The sequence below is a fragment of the Ictidomys tridecemlineatus genome, chromosome 10 (assembly GCF_052094955.1).
Source record: "Ictidomys tridecemlineatus isolate mIctTri1 chromosome 10, mIctTri1.hap1, whole genome shotgun sequence".
NCBI classification, from domain to species: Eukaryota; Metazoa; Chordata; class Mammalia; order Rodentia; family Sciuridae; genus Ictidomys; species Ictidomys tridecemlineatus.
In genome coordinates this window covers 102422805-102439606 of record NC_135486.1, presented here as the reverse complement: position 1 = coordinate 102439606, position 16802 = coordinate 102422805, and the positions used below count along the sequence as shown (strand labels likewise).

General features: G+C 40.0%; 3 long non-coding RNA genes across 3 annotated transcripts; 1 reads left to right on the top strand and 2 right to left on the bottom strand.

Annotated features, from left to right (window-relative positions):
* Positions 1-83: 83 nt before the first annotated feature.
* On the bottom strand, positions 84-14930 carry LOC144367407 (uncharacterized). The gene is made up of 3 exons (XR_013426764.1): positions 14609-14930; positions 11911-12004; positions 84-945 (listed from the first exon to the last, which is right to left on the bottom strand). It is a non-coding gene; the product is annotated as an uncharacterized LOC144367407 (long non-coding RNA).
* On the bottom strand, positions 6759-11205 carry LOC144367409 (uncharacterized). Its single transcript, XR_013426766.1, has 2 exons — positions 9517-11205; positions 6759-9457 (listed from the first exon to the last, which is right to left on the bottom strand). It is a non-coding gene; the product is annotated as an uncharacterized LOC144367409 (long non-coding RNA).
* LOC144367408 (uncharacterized) lies at positions 14778-15447 on the top strand. Its single transcript, XR_013426765.1, has 2 exons — positions 14778-15025; positions 15393-15447. It is a non-coding gene; the product is annotated as an uncharacterized LOC144367408 (long non-coding RNA).
* The last annotated feature ends 1355 nt before the right edge of the window (positions 15448-16802 follow it).

Sequence of the window (16802 nt, the reverse complement as noted above, 5' to 3'; positions counted from 1 at the left end):
AGTGACCCACCTCTTCCACCAACACCCTACCTGCTTATAGTTGCCCCCAGTTAATCCTTACTGAGGAAATAGTGTAGAGTAGATTAAGGCTTTCACAATTCAATCACTTTATTTCTGAACTTTCCTACATTGCCTCACACAGGAGCTTCTGAGGAATACCACGACCATAACAGTGATTCTCATGCATGTTGTGGAGTGTGAAAGAATAAGTAAGGATTGTCAAAATGAAGTCACCTTCTGTTTTTCCAGCTCAACGTGGAAAAGATGGAGAGATGCCACTCCTACCCATGGGAGTCAACAAATTAAGTACTTTCTCTAAGTTTTTTCTTCTAACACTTAAAAAGAAATCTTCCTATTGCTATGTTTCAGGGATGATGTTTTCATGATGCACAGGGAGACCCCCAATTATGTGGATCTTACAGGCTATCTAGTATACTGTTGATCTGGAAAGCGTGAATAGGAAATAGTGCCTTTTCAGCAGGAATAGCAGAATGGAATTCTCAGGGGGTCAGGGGGTCTATAATTCTCAGGGGGGTCTATAATTCTTTTAAGAATTATAGAATTAGAGTATGATAAATAAGCCTCAGTGTTTGGAAGAGATAATCTGAGCAGAGTGTAGCCTTTTTTCTGGCCTCTGATTTTGAGCTCATGAATTTCTGTCAATAGTCAGGCCTCGAGTCAGATATCTAAATGGGTTAATGACAAAGGCTTGATGAAAATTCACATTTCTTGTGGAACATGTTACCTTCCATTCAGTTTAAAAATTTTAAATTTTTTTAAATCATGTGATTACTGCTCATTTCATATGTGATACTGCCTTTGTTAAAAAACAATACACAGGGCTGGGGATGTGGCTCAAGCAGTAGCGCGCTGGCTTAGCATGCGTGCGGCCCGGGTTGGATCCTCAGCACCACATACAAACGAAGATGTTGTGTCTGCTAAGAACTAAGAAAAAAATAAATAAATGTTAAAATTTTTTCTCCCTCTCTCTCTCTCTCTCTCTCTCTCTCTCTCTCTCTCTCTCTCTCTCTGTCCCCCCTCTCTCTCACTCTTTAAAAAAAAAAACAATACACATCTGGTGCTTAATTATGTGAAATCCATATACAAGGACGATTCCAACATGGCGGCAGGCACGGAGAGACCAAGTCTCTGACCTCTTCAGCTGTGCAGGCATAGGGAGTCGTAAACAGCCTAAATCTGTTTGCTCAGGATCACTAGGCAATGGTGAGCTGACGTGGATCTGGGACGAGCAGTCTGGGCCTCTCAGAACACACACTGAACCCAGATCAGCTGAATTCAAGCTCCCGTTCACCTGCTTCCCGCAGACAAACAGCTGTGACTCAGCACTAATCCATCCAGCTGAAACAACTGGTCAGCCCCTCGGATCCCACGGAGGTAAATGCCTACTGAGCCTTCATAGGTAGTGGCCACAGGTTTGAAACGGGGCTTGGCAGAGACAGTAAGCACCCACCGTTGCATTGGTCACCCAGCAAAGGGAAACGAACTGTTGCCATTTGCAAGAGATACCACCATGGCAGAGAACTGACGTCATCAGACTGCAGCGGAGGAGATAACTTCATTGAAACCTGCGGCTACAGGTGTGTAATTCCCTAGCCTTCCACACATCGGGGAAACCTTAAGGGCCAATCCCAGCTCTCCCGTGAGCACGGTAGCCAGACCAAGGGAATTAGAGGTGGCGCAGGACCCGTGGCGCGGAACTACTGCTCCCACCAGTGCTGACAGCTGAGGTCTCTTGCACCAGCTACCAGGGGTGTGGCTACCAGAGGGGCAGTAAAATTCGCTGAGGATTCTCAGCCCCAAGCTCTACAAACTTAGGGTCTGAGGGAATGGCAAACTGGAAGAGTGTGCCCAGTCATTCATGACAACAGGGCTCCCGGCAGCAGCAGACCTGGCATGTACCCAGTATTGTGGTGAGCGGCACCCGTGAGAGGGGCTGAGCTAGAGAAAAAGTGGGGAAGTGACTAGACACAAGAGGAGGCCCTAGGCACCCAGGATTGGAGACTTGCCCAGTCTGAGAGGAGGATCTGCTGCACAGTGATTGGTTCCCACCTATTCATAGGTGAAACTTGGCCTGGTGGGCACAGCTCCACCTACTGGAAGAGAAGTTAATCAAACTCTAAGACTGCATTTATTAGTTTTTTTTTTTTAAATATTGATTTGGGGTTTTCTTTCATTTTCATTTTTCTTTCTTGTTTTTTTAATTTTTTTACAATTTTTTTAAAATTTTTTTTCTTCCAACTTTTATTTTAATTTTTTTATTATTTTTTTAAAAAAAATTATTTTTCTTTTTTTATTTCCTATTTTTTTCTTCTTTTGTCTTTTCATTTCTTTTCAATTATCTTATCCCCTCTTCCTTGAATTCTACCTGCTTACTCTCATTCTCTTTAGTGACTTCTTCCCTTCCCTTCTAATACCTTTCCTCCCAAGCATCAAATAAATTTATAGGAGTAAACAGTAACTCAGCAGTCAAACAGAACAAGAAGTAACATGAGCAGCTTGAAAAAGCAAGCAATAAAATTCCTTAATAGGACACCCATAGCACAAGAGTTAATAACAAGGATCAATAAATGGGACTTACTTAAACTAAAAAGTTTTTTCTCAGCAAGAGAAACAATAAGAGAGGTAAATAGGGAGCCTACATTCTAGGAAAAATTTTTACTCCTCACACTTCAGATAGAGCCCTAATATCCAGAGTATACAAAGAACTCAAAAAATTAGACAATAAGATAACAAATAACCCAATCAACAAATGGGCCAAGGAACTGAACAGACACTTCTCAGAGGAGGACATACAATCAATCAACAAGTACATGAAAAAATGCTGAGGGCCATTACCAAGTAGGAATGACGCATTGAAATTTCCTTGCCAAGCGTACCCCATGCTGCTTAGAGGACATTCGATGGGACATTGCATGCATGCTTAAAAAAGTGACCTTGCTCTAGGACCGAGGCGGATCCGGGTTTAGAGCTGATCAGGTTTGAGGAAGTAACCGGCTCCTTGAGTTTAAGGCGTTGCCAGTTTAAGATAATGGGTTTTAGGGAAGTTAGAGGTTGAAGATTATTGCTGGAATTAGGGTGTTCCTGCTGCTTGTTCCCATTGAGTTCTCGTGAGATTAAAATGGGATTTGGAGATAGCCACGTGGAGTAGGTGAATTGTGCGGGAGACGGCAGAACGTGATTGCCCCTGGACCTGTGTGGAGGCGGTGTGAGAGCGGGAATAAAGAATTGCTGTTTGAACCTACGAAGGTGTGTGGTGGCTCGTGATTCTGGTGCCAAGCCGAGACCTTGGCGTTTTGGTGGCCCGTACGTGGGATGTCTGAAGCTTGGGGGTAAGTGAATTTGCTCACTCCCGAAGGAGAGCAAAATGGGTGACCATTTCAAAAAACAATGTGTTCTTGTTTTGATTTATTTCATTTTTGTTTCAAGTTGCCTATCCCTAGAAATTTCTCAGGCAAACTGGGAAAAATGGTTGGCTCAAGGTTTGAAGTTTGTTAGCCCCGAGAAAGAGAAAATTGATACAGTGAATTTTTATTCAGTTTTTGTTTCATTCAGTTGTGGTTTTGTTTTGTGTTATCTTATTGGGTTACGTTATCTTTATAGAAGATTAGAAATTATTAAAAAAGAAGCCGAAAAAGTGTTAAGTAAATTGTTAGAGATTCAGACCATGGAGGAAGACATTTTAGATCAAGCAAAAGAGAAGGTCTCTCGAGCTAGTCAGAGAAAGGAAGAAAATTTAAAGGAAAAGGGGTTATTAGGAAAAAGGCCACAACAAGAGGCTGTTACTAACTCCGTTTTATTACCAGAGGGCGTAATTCAACCAACAGCCCCACCGATGGAGACAGCTGAGTGGCCCTCAAACCCCGTAGTTGATAGATGGGATCCTGAGACAGGACCTCAAAGATTAGCATGCCCTGTATTTGAACAGGTAGGAGGGCAGCGAATTCACCGTGCTTTAGAATTTAAAACAGTGAAGCAGTTAAAGGAGGCTGTAACAACCTATGGTCCTCAAGCCCCCTTCACGGTAAGCATGGTGGAGTCCATTACTAACTTGGACATGACGCCAGCAGATTGGGCTAGCATGTGTAAATCTGTGCTAAATGGAGGACAATATTTGTTATGAAAGGTTGCCAATGAGGAATTTTGCATGGAGACAGCTAGGCGAAATGCAGCAGCCAGTTACCCTCAAAGAAATCTGGATATGTTGTTAGGAAAGGGACCTTATGAGGGTCAGTGGCAACAAATGGAATATGATCCTGCTGTATATGCACAGATTGCTGCAGATGCAGTTAGGGCATGGAAGACTTTACAAGGACATGGAGATTTACAAGGTCAGCTATCTAAGGTAATACAGAGACCTAATGAACCTTACGCTGACTTTGTAGATAGGCTTATTCAAACTGCTGCCAAAATTTTTGGTGACACAGAACAAGCAATGCCATTAATAAAACAACTGGCTTATGACCAAGCAAATAATTGTTGCAGAGAGGTTATTAGACATTGGAGACATGAAGATTTAAACACATATATTAAATTATGTAGAGATGTTAATGAACAAGGGCAAGTCTTGGCGGCTGCAGTACAACAGGCTTTAGATGCCAGGCCAGAAACATGCTATAATTGTGAACAAACAGGACATTTTAAAAGGAGTTGTCCCATAAGAGGAGGGTTTAACAAAACTAGAAATCAAAGGAATAGAATACCCGGTATTTGCCCACGATGCCGTAGAGGGAGACATTGGGCTAATGAATGCCGTTCTCAAACCACCATAGAAGGTACTCCCTTATCAAAAAACGGACAAGGATCAGGTATTTACCCACGATATCGTGGGGAAAGGCATCAGGCTTCATTGCCAAAAAACGGACTGGGGGGCCCAATGCTCCGGGGCCCACAACCACAAATATACAGGGCATTGGAGGATCCCAGCAACACCATCAGGGTGGTGCCCAGGACACATTGTCCATTAAATCCCTCATCAGACAAACCCGAGGGAGCGCAGGGTTGGACATCTGTGCCTCTGCCAGAGCAGTATTAACTCCAGAGATGGGAGTTCAAATCATTCCTACAGGAGTAAAAGGACCTCTTCCCCAAGGAACAGTAGGCTTATTATTGGGACGTAGTTCATCTACATTAAAAGGACTTATGATAAGTCCTGGGGTAATTGATCCCGATTATGTAGGTGAAATAAAAATTATAGCTAGTTCTCCAGGAGGTATATCAGTAATTTCACCTGGAGATAGAATAGCACAGTTGTTAATAATACCCAGCCTACATAATAAGTTCCCCAGTCGTAATGTAGAAAGAGGTTCCAAGGGATTAGGCTCCACAGGTGTAGATTGGGCTATGTTGTCTTTAAATTTAGATTCTCGCCCATGCTAAAACTAAATATTCAGGGTCACGAATTTAATGGACTGCTGGACACAGGTGCTGACCTTAGCATCATATCTCTTCAAGAATGGCCAAAACATTGGCCATTACAACAAGCCACTCAAACGCTTAGAGGCCTAGGAGTGGCGACTAATCCCCATAGAAGTGCTATGGTATTAGATTGGAAGGATCCTGAAGGATGTGAAGGAACTATACAGCCATATATTTTGGATCACCTTCCTATTAATTTATGGGGATGAGATGTCCTAGATCAACTAGGTTTGATGTTAACAAATAACATCAATCCTAATGCGCCCACTACTAGGGCTAGACAAGGTATCAGGAAAGAAAAAAGATTAGGAAAACAAGAACAAGGTATAGCAGCGCCAATTCAAATAGATCAAGGAACAGACAGACATGGGTTGGATTTTCAGAAAGGGCCACTGAGACAATCAAAATTATTTGGAAATCAGAAAGACCAGTGTGGGTTCCTCAGTGGCCCCTGACTAAAGAAAAGATACAAGTAGCCCATGATCTGGTCAAACAACAATTAGCGGAAGGACATTTACAACCTTCCGTATCTCCCCATAATACTCCCATTTTTGTCATCAAAAAGAAATCGGGTAAATGGAGATTATTGCAAGATTTAAGAGCAATTAATAATGAGATGGTTATTATGGGACCTGCTCAATCAGGGATTCCTCAATTGTCTGCTTTACCAAAAACGTGGCATGTTTTAGCTATAGACATTAAAGATTGCTTTTTTTCAATTCCAATTCATCCCGAGGATAGTCCACGTTTTGCATTTACTATCCCTGCATTAAATCATGAAGGTCCTGATGAGAGATATGAATGGAAATTACTCCCTCAAGGAATGGCTAACAGTCCAACTATGTGTCAAATATATGTTAATAAAGCAATCCAGCCACTTAGAAATCAAAATCCTGAACTAAAAATATTTCACTATATGGATGATGTATTATTGGCACATAAAGATAAAAACACATTGCTGGAATGTTATGCCACACTTACAAACTTGTTAAAAAATTATAATCTAGAGATAGGAATAGACAAAGTACAATTAAATTTTCCAATTAATTATTTAGGAGTTCTATTATCCTCAACCATGGTCCGTCCACCTAAAATTCAAATACGAGTAGATCAACTCAAATCACTTAATGACTTTCAAAAGTTGTTGGGAGATATAAATTGGATAAGGCCTTATCTAGGCATACCAACAGGAGAGTTGGGACCTTTATTTGATATTCTAAAAGGTCCATCAGATCCGAATTCACCCCGAATGTTAACTCCTAAAGCTAGAAAGGCATTAAAAATTATTGAGACATATATGGAAAATATGCATTTAGACAGAATTGATATAAGTTTGCCTTTATTATTTATTGTACTACCAACAAGAAATATTCCTACAGGAGTATTTTGGCAGGAAGGTCCATTATTGTGGATACATTTATCTTATTCTCCTAACACTATTCTTACTAGGTATCCTGAGGCTGTAGGACAATTAATACTCAAAGGTATAAGAGCAGCAAAGGCAGTGTTTGGAATTTCTCCCAATAAAATTATTACTCCATATACTATGGAGCAAATTGATGAGTTAGCTAATGAATTAAATACTTGGGCAATAATCATGTGTAAATCAAATGTTTCATTTGATAATCATTTACCATCTAATCCTTTGTTGTCTTTTTGGTCTAAGCATCCTGTAGTTTTTCCTAAAATGACAAGAAAAACACCTATCGTGAATGCTCCAAATATATTCACTGATGGGTCTAATAATGGTACAGCTGCAGTAGTTACCCCTGATCAAACTTTTACATTTTTAGTTCCCAAACAATCAGCTCAAAAGGTAGAGCTTAATGCAGTTCTACAAGCTTTTGTGATGTTCAAAGATTCTGTATTTAATTTATTTTCTGATAGTCAGTATGTAGTTAATGCTATAATATCCCTTGAAGATGCTGGTAGGATTTCCCCTTCCTCTACTGTTTTCTCTTTGTTTTCCACTATACAAAGTCTAATCTGGGATAGAAAAGATCCATTCTTTATAGGACATATCAGGGCACATACAGGATTGCCTGGAGCCCTTAGTTTGGGCAATGATTTAGCAGATAAAACTACACATGATATACATATTTTTTCTACTGTAGAAGAAGCTACAAATTTTCATAAAAGGTTTCATGTTAATGCTAATACTTTACAAAAGCGTTTTAAAATAACTAAGGAACAAGCCAGGCATATAATAAAACAATGTCAAAATTGTGTGACCTTTTTACCACAAGTTAATCTTGAAGTCAATCCTAGAGGACTGATACCTAACCATATTTGGCAGATGGACGTCACACACTTGCCAGAATTTGGAAAATTAAAATATTTACATGTTACAGTTGATACTTCTTCTGGATTTTTGATGGGCTCCCTTCATGCCGGAGAAAAAACTAAAGATGTTATAGCTCATTGCTTACAAAATTTTGCCACTGTGGGTGTTCCTAAACAGTTAAAAACTGATAATGGTCCTGGTTACACTTCTAAATCTTTTAAACAATTTTGCTCATCATTTGGTATTACTCATATAACAGGAATCCCATACAATCCACAGGGACAAGGCATAGTTGAAAGAGCTCATCAAACTATTAAAACGTACCTATTAAAGCAAAAAGAGGGAATTGGAAAGGGGTATATATCCCCCAAAGATAAACTTAAAATAACTCTTTTTACTCTAAACTTTCTAAATTTGGATTCATCAGGACTTAGTGCTGCGGAAAGACATATGTATCCGAAAAATGTACATAAGCCTAAGGTACTTTGGAAAGATATTCTAACAGGACAATGGAAAGGTCCCGACCCAGTTATTGTCTGGAGTCGGGGTTCCGTTTGTGTGTTCCCACAGGGAGAACAGCAGCCGATTTGGATTCCAGAGAGGTTAACCAAAATAATTTCTACAGAAAAAGAAGATGATTTGACTGAAATCCATAACAGCTGATATCCAGAGCCCCAGCTTGGCTATTCTTACATCTGCGACAGTGATTAACCACGGTGCTTTTTTTTTTTCAATATCTATTTTATTATTGCATTTTTCCCACATCATAAAGTTCTATTTTATTTTTTGAGCTCATACAAACCTAGGTTAATGTTTTTCTGATCAGTTTTATTTTTTAACTGTGGAGTTTTTAAACATTGCAATGGAGATTTTACCTAGGTAAAGCTACAAGGCCGTTATTATTGTCTTATATGTTGTATGTTATGTGTGCCCTGTTTTGTGTTGCATGTCAGTATGTGTGTATGTCCATATTTTTATATGAGGAGCACTCATGAAAAAATGGATCCGAATTTTTTTTTTATTCACGTGATTTAAGTGGTTTAATCTAAATTAGGTAAACAGCTGTTAATGATTGTTTTCAAAGGTGGTTAACAGATCTGTTTGCTTATTAATTTAAATTAGGTAAACAGCTGTTAAGGATTGTTTTTAAAGGTGGTTAACAGATCTGTTTGTTTACTTTCACTTTTCCTTTTCATTATATTTAATAATTCTGTTCAGGATAATGTCTCTTTAACATCATTGCCAGAATTCCCATCTCCATCCCAGTGCCGGTGAAGACTAAGAAAACCAAACTACAGCTTCTATGATAGCTACCACAGTAAACTGTATAAACTGATGCATCAATGAATATAACTCAACAAGTAATGCTCAATCAAGGATTTGATTTACTTTGGGAGGAAATGGACATATTGATAGACTCTTCCACTTTGAACTGCCTGCAGAACTTGCCTGGACTATATATCAGTTGCATGCATTGTGAACTATCGTCTGGTGCAGCGAATTGTGGTACTGCTGGCATATAAAAATTGCTGATGGTGTCACCAGTGATGCAATTTCCTTGCCAGCGCACCCCATGTTAATTGTGGTAATGCTGGCATCTTTGCTGATGGTGTCACCAGTGACGCAATTTTTCCAAAGGAGCCGTCAATTGGCTTGGTGTCATGGCATTTCTGTATCTTCCTCCCTTCTACTAGTGATGGTCTAAAATTTGGGGGCCAACAGAGGTGAGGCAAGAACCTCACCCCCCCACTGGCACCAAGGCTAAATTTGGGGGCCAACAGAGGTGAGGCAAGAACCTCACCCCCCCACTGGTGCTTAGGCCTATCCACAAGCATGGCTGAATGCTGGACCGGAAGTCAGTGACGGGTTGATCTGGTTGCAGTGGATTCAACCTAAGACAGGAAACTGACGTGTAAAGGTCAGTTCTCCCATGACGGGTAAGAACCATATGTTGAATTGGACAACCTACCAGGCACGGTCCTAAGCCACATTGCTTGTTGTTTAATTAATCAGAAGGGGGGAGATGCTGAGGGCCATTACCAAGTAGGAATGACGCATCGAAATTTCCTTGCCAAGCGTACCCCATGCTGCTTAGAGGACATTCGATGGGACATTGCATGCATGCTTTAATAAGGTGACCTTGCTGTAGGACCGAGGCGGATCCAGGTTTAGAGCTGATCAGGTTTGAGGAAGTAACCGGCTCCTTGAGTTTAAGGCGTTGCCAGTTTAAGATAATGGGTTTTAGGGAAGTTAGAGGTTGAAGATTATTGCTGGAATTAGGGTGTTCCTGCTGCTTGTTCCCGTTGAGTTCTCGTGAGATTAAAATGGGATTTGGAGATACCCTCATGGAGTAGGTGAATTGTGCGGGAGACGGCAGAACGCGATTGCCCCTGGACCTATGTGGAGGCGGTGTGAGAGCAGGAATAAAGAATTGCTGTTTGAACCTACGAAGGTGTGTGGTGGCTCGTGATTCTGGTGCCAAGCATAGACCTTGGCAAAAAAATGCTCACCATCTCTAGCAGTCAGAGAAATGCAAATCAAAACCACCCTAAGATACCATCTCACTCCAGTAAGATTGGCAGCCACTATGAAGTCAAACAACAACAAGTGCTGGCAAGGATGTGGAGAAAAGGGTACTCTTGTACATTGCTGGTGGGACTGCAAATTGGTGTGGCCAATTTGGAAAGCAGTTTGGAGATTCCTGGGAAAGCTGGGAATGGAACCACCGTTTGACCCAGCTATTGCCCTTCTCGGACTATTCCCTGAAGACCTTAAAAGAGCATGCTACAGGGATGCTGCCATATCAATGTTCATAGCAGCACAATTCACAATAGCTAGACTGTGGAACCAACCCAGATGCCCTTCAATAGATGAATGGATAAAAAAAAAATGTGGCATCTATACACAATGGAGTACTATGCAGCAATAAAAAATGACAAAATCATAGAATTTGCAGGGAAATGGATGGCACTAGAGCAGATTATGCTTAGTGAAGCTAGTAAATCCCTAAAAAACAAATACCAAATGTCTTCTTTGATATAATGAGAGCAACTATGAACAGAGCAGGGAGGAAGAGCAGGAAGAAAAGACTAACATTAAACAGAGACATGAGATGGGAGGGAAGGGGAGGGAAAAGGGAAATTGCATGGAAATGAAGGGAGACCCTCATTGCTATACAAAATTACATATAAGAGGTTGTGAGGGGAATGGGAAAATAAACAAGGAGAGTAATGAATTACAGTAGATAGGATAGAGAGAGAAGATGGGAGGGGAGGGGATGGGGGATAGTAGGAGATAGGAAAGGTAGCAGAATACAACAATTACTAATTGGGCATTATGTAAAATTGTGGATGTGTAACTGACGTGATTCTGCAATCTGCATTTGGGGTAAAATTGGGAGTTCATAACCCACTTCAATCTAATGTATGAAATATGATATGTCAAGAGCTTTGTAATGTTGTGAACAACCAATAAAATAAAATAAAAATAAAAAAATAAATAAATAAATAAATAAAAAGAAATCCATATACAAGGGCTACCTTATCTCATTCATACTTATTCGTTGCTAAGACTCACTGCTAGGGTGCTATCTTTGAACGATAAGAGGAAATGCAGAATGCTGTCGTTTCATCTGTTAAATCCTCCAAATATGTCACAGGAAGTAAAACTTGGGTGAAGCCATGGAAATAACCACAGGGTATTTACACATTCAAAAATTAAGTATGTGCAAATTGTCAACTTATGAATGTTTGGGGTACTTCAGAAATTGTAGTTTCATTTTTTATTTACAAAGGGACTCATGAGACCTTGCAAAGAATAGGAATGTTTGAAGGTGTTTACCATGCCCTCTTTCACAGACTTTTTGCTCAAATAATAAGCACAATATAATCATCCTGGAAATGTGCACCCAGGAAGTTAAACATCTTTTTTATGATGAATTCAAAGTCTGAACAACATCATGAAGATCAAATGCAGATGTACCAGAGATGCGAGCTGTTCCACTGAGGCTCTTGAAGAGTTGACATCAGAGCTCCAGGGAAAACCTGGCCATACTCCAGGAGGGGCCTGGACATTGTTTCTCAAAGGACAAAAACTACTAAATTTCTCCTGAAGATGAACATTTTTACTGATGGCACTAAACTGGCATTTGTACTCAGGAGAAAAAATAGAGGGAGCTCAAGCACACTCACCTTGCAGTAATACAGAAGAGTTCCAAATAAAGGCAGAGGTGTTGGCCCAGGTATTCCCAGCTTCTTAAATAGCCCATGAGAATAGGTTCCATATCTATAAAGTGAAATAGAAAGCCAGGTCACCCTGATTGTCATCTATAGATAAGGGCCTGACCAGTCTCTGATTCAGAAACTGGACCAGGCAGTGAGATAGGTAACATGTAGGTGATACATAACAACAAAAACTCCAACGGCACATTCTGTTTTCCAACACCATTTGGAGATAACTTCCTGCCACAAGAGGCACAATGATTAGGTAAAAGAACTTGAGTCTTCATTGACCCAATAATTGGGTTTGTTCTTAATAAAAATTACCAGCCTTGAATGCACCTGAGAAGTTCAGGCTGTCATTCTGTCAGGGCATCGCAGTTGCTATGTGTATTTGGTATGTTAACCTTTCCTTAAAGTAGAGATTCCTAGTACAAAAGGGCCAATGCTTTGACATGACTTTTATTATGAGATTTTGGGTAACCAAATCCATTCAAGCACAGAGTGTCCACTGAGAACCTATGGTAACATTGTTTCTTGCAAATTGGACATAAACCTTTCATACTTTTCCTTTTTTCTATGCCATGTCTCTGGTTCAGCATTCAGCCCTTCCTTAAATTTAACTTCACATAGATATTTGGAAGCAGTCATAGTATTCTTATTTCTGTTGAATGACAAATGTGACATTTAAGAAAACTGGGACTTCCATTGACTTCATACCAATGTGAGCCATGTTGAGTGTCACCCAAGTCCATTGTCAGACAATCTAAGTGACTTGAGCAAGAAGGAAGGCTGAGTTCCCTTATACTCTTAGTGCTTCTATGAGGAATAAATGACTGAGGAATCATCTCCAGGCCATTCCTCCTCTCATTGACTCTGATCCTCCAACTGGTGATGCTCAGATGGCATCACAGAGTCAGGCATGTTCATGTTTACCAAGGAAGTCAATCACGAAATAGTTTTGTTTATTGCCTGTATGCATCAACTCTCCTTGTATGAAAACCCACAAAGGCTGATGCTTCCTTGGGCTGGCCAACCTGCAACACAGATGTGTCATGTTCTCAGCCCCATGCCTGAGGGTTATGGATCCTAAAATCTTCACCCCTATCAGCATTGATAATAGATGAAAGACTAGGTAAAGGAAAAATGGTGAACAAGAGATTCCTGGCAGCTACTTCAATCACGAAACAGCCAGTCTTGCAAAGATTGCCCCATAGTAGCACAGAAGAGAAAAGTCTGGCATGTTTAAATAGCTCAACATGCCCAGCAATTCCTTTTAGCTACATGGAAGGTGACCTACCAAATTTCAGTTACAGTCCTGGTGACAGAGCAGACAATATGCAACATAAAATAAGAACCCATAATGTGTTCCAGACAGTTGAATAAGAACTTGCTGCTTCTTTGGAGGAGAATGTTTAAGGCAGTAGAGTTTTCACATACTCTACAAATCCTGTCATTACATACAGTAAAATTAAACTACATTGATTCACTAGAAAAGACTACAGAGAGAGAATTATGTTGCCACAACACCTCTGAATTAGTACCTTTTTTTTTTCAGAGAATAAAAGCCAGATCTATATTTTCATTTTTCATGCTATTTTGATTCCTTATTTTTAAGAGTGAAATTGAGACAAATGTCAGATGTGACCTGTGTGGAGTCTCTCCTACCTACAATCAAAATAACCTCTTTCCCTCTGTTTCATGATGTCAGGATCCCATTAGTAAAAGCAATTTCCCTACTAGATGATGATATTCATTCATGCGTTCATGTTGGAGTGTAAAGGAAAAAAAGTAAAGCCAAATTGGCTTTGTGATGTTGTTCAGGCTGCTAGACTATTTCATATTGAGGGGAAATAAGTCTCTTTATTGATGCTAATATCTCAGAGAGAGGAAAAATAATACAAAAGGAAACAATAAAACTTCTTAAAATTTCTGTCAGGTACTCTCTGCTCTAGATACTTATCATTTAGAAGGAAACGTTCTGTGAATTTCAGGGTGAAATAATTGAGTTTTACAAGGGAGGGAAGTGCCAGGAGAAAAAGAGGGAATTGTGCAGTCAACCTTCCAGGGAGTCTGAGGGGAAATTGGTGTGTTATATAGAGGGTGCTGGGGGCAAGAGGGGGCAGGAGTCACCACATGCACAGGGGATAGTCCTCTTGCATGTCTTCTGCAATAGGCAGAAATCTAAGAAGATAAAGAGACAAAACCCAAGTAAACTGGTTTTCCCCAGAATTCCCTAAGTTTGAAAGGGAGTGAGGTTCCCACTGCATGTGATAATAGTTATTAATTATCTGTATATGCTGAATTCTGATTTATTCCTCTAGGTGAAAACACAGAGCCAATCAGATAACCCCCAGAAACAAATCTCAACACCAATTGCCCTATCCACAGGAACTCACCATTTTTCTTCAGCAGTTCTGTCTTCTGAATTTTTTTTTCTACTATGTGGGCTTTTTTGCCAAAAATGTGTCAATTTGTAATTCAGTGAGGCCAATTTATGTGCTAGGAAAGGACATGGGGCCAGGCATGCTCAATAGGAACTTTTTAAGTGTTTATAGAAATTTCAATTCCATGATCTCTTTTGATCTTTCAAATAGACAAGGGAAAGAGGAACATGATTAGGTCCCCACCTCCAGGGTTACAGAGGAGAGGAAACTGGACAACTACTCACAGATATAGGAGCACCAGGAAGATAGCCAGGAGGACCCAGGTCTCTATGGAAGAATTGGGGATCAGGTCCATCACCACTTTTCTTCAGCAGTTCTGTCTTCTGAATTGTTTTTTTCTGCTATGTGGGCTTTTTTGCCAAAATGTGTCAAGCTGTAATTCAGTGAGGCCAATTTATGTGCTAGGAAAGGAGGTGGGGCCAGGCATGCAGCCAATGGAAAGGCCACCTATGCATCTCCTGGAATTGGAGGGGTCAGGTGTCCTCTTTGCAGTTGACAAGGAATCATGCACTCTCCTCCTTTGATCTTTTAAACTATTGACTTAAACAAACTTCCTTTGGTAATTTCACTAACTTTGAGGCCATCAGCTGTCCAGTGGGTAACTAAAAGAAGAATGAATCTTGGTATTCTGCCTTCATTAGGTATCCTTTACTAACCTAATATTTGTGACTACACAGCTTTGCACAAGACATGTTAATCATTTAAGGAATGTTTATCTAAAAACTAGCAAAATAAGAATGTTTAGTCCCAAATATGCCTAATCTGATACCACCTTGGAGATTGAGGCAAGTTTGAAGGGACATTTTATTGTCAGCTTTGGGGGTTTTGTTTTGTTTTGTTTTGTTTGTTTGGTGCTGAGGATGGAACCCACGGCCTTGTGCATGCAAGACAAGCACTCTACCAACTGAACTATAGCCCCAGCCCTGATTCTCAGCTTTTACAGTAGCTTTTCTTCAGAGCCCCAGAGTGGTGCCTAGAATTTCTCATTCATTTTTCAATTCCTTCCAGGAATGGCTGAGCCTTGTAGACAGATCACTATGAAGAGAGTGTTCTCGCAACAAAAGGAATCATATCATGACATCTACATTGCCTTTCTAGTATCCAAGATCTGGTAGATGAACATCCTGAGCAGTAAGTAAAAATTTAACCCCTTTCAAGTGATTAGGACTTCTCAGGAGCTACCTCACAGTGCTAGAACTGAGATAGTGATCCATGAGACTACAGTTTGGGCAAGATTGCTTAAAAATGCATACTTCTTCCCCACTGCTCTAATTCTTGTATAAAAGCCTTCAGGTCAACTCCGCACCTTGAAGACATGCCTAAAAATATGTCTTCCTGGGGTGGATACACAGATTAAATTTCTTTACTTGCTTTTTACATTTACCCTTTGGGTTTGATTTTGGGGGTAAGTGGCCAGACCTAGATTTTGTATCTGGTCTGAAACTTCTGTAGTATGCTTAGTTCATATTTGGTGGAAAAATCAATATATCACTGTGTAATCAATAATGTCAATGTTATTTAATATTTGATATTTGAACTCAAGCAAAGCCACTAGCATTTAATCTCCTTAACTGTTCATGGCACCATAGCTTCTGACATGACAATACATGAGACCTTCATCAAAACAAGCTACATCCATAAATCTTTGGCTACACAGGCTCCTGCACCTAGAATGTTTTTGTGCCTCACAAAAGACTTCAGCTTACCCTTCAAAACCCAGCTCCCACAGCACCTATTTTGGTATAGTCTTTCCTAATTTATCTTGTGCAGTAGGACAACTTATTCCTTGTTGTGATCTCCAAGACTCTGGAAGCTGAGGAAGGAGGATTGCAAGTTTAAAACCAGTCTCAGAAATTCATTGAGGCCCTATGACACTTAGATAGACCCTCTCTCAAAATAAAATATAAAAAGGGAAAGATAATAGAATGAATCATACAGTATTACTTTATGTGCATATATGATTACACAATCCAGGTAAATCTACATCATGTACAACCAAGAGATTCATTCTACTATACTTCCTACTCATAAACCCCCTTCATTCCCTTCACATACTTCTACTTAATCATGTTTACACCCCGCTTTGTTGTGAATTAGCATCAAGATATCAGAGAAAACATTTGAAATTTGGTTTGGGGGATTGACTTATTTTGCTTAACATAATATTCTCCAGCTCCATCCATTTACCAGTAAATGCCATTTTATTCTTCTTTAAGGCTGAGTCATATTTCAGTGTGTGTGTGTGTGTGTGTATCACATTTTCTTTATATATTCATCTTTTGAAGGACACCTACATTTGTTCCATAGGTTAAGTATAAAGATCTGCTCACGTATTTGGTTATATAGAGACTCAGCCCCAGATACCATGCTGATTTGAGAGGGACACACATGAACAGGAAATTGTAGGATGTCAAATAA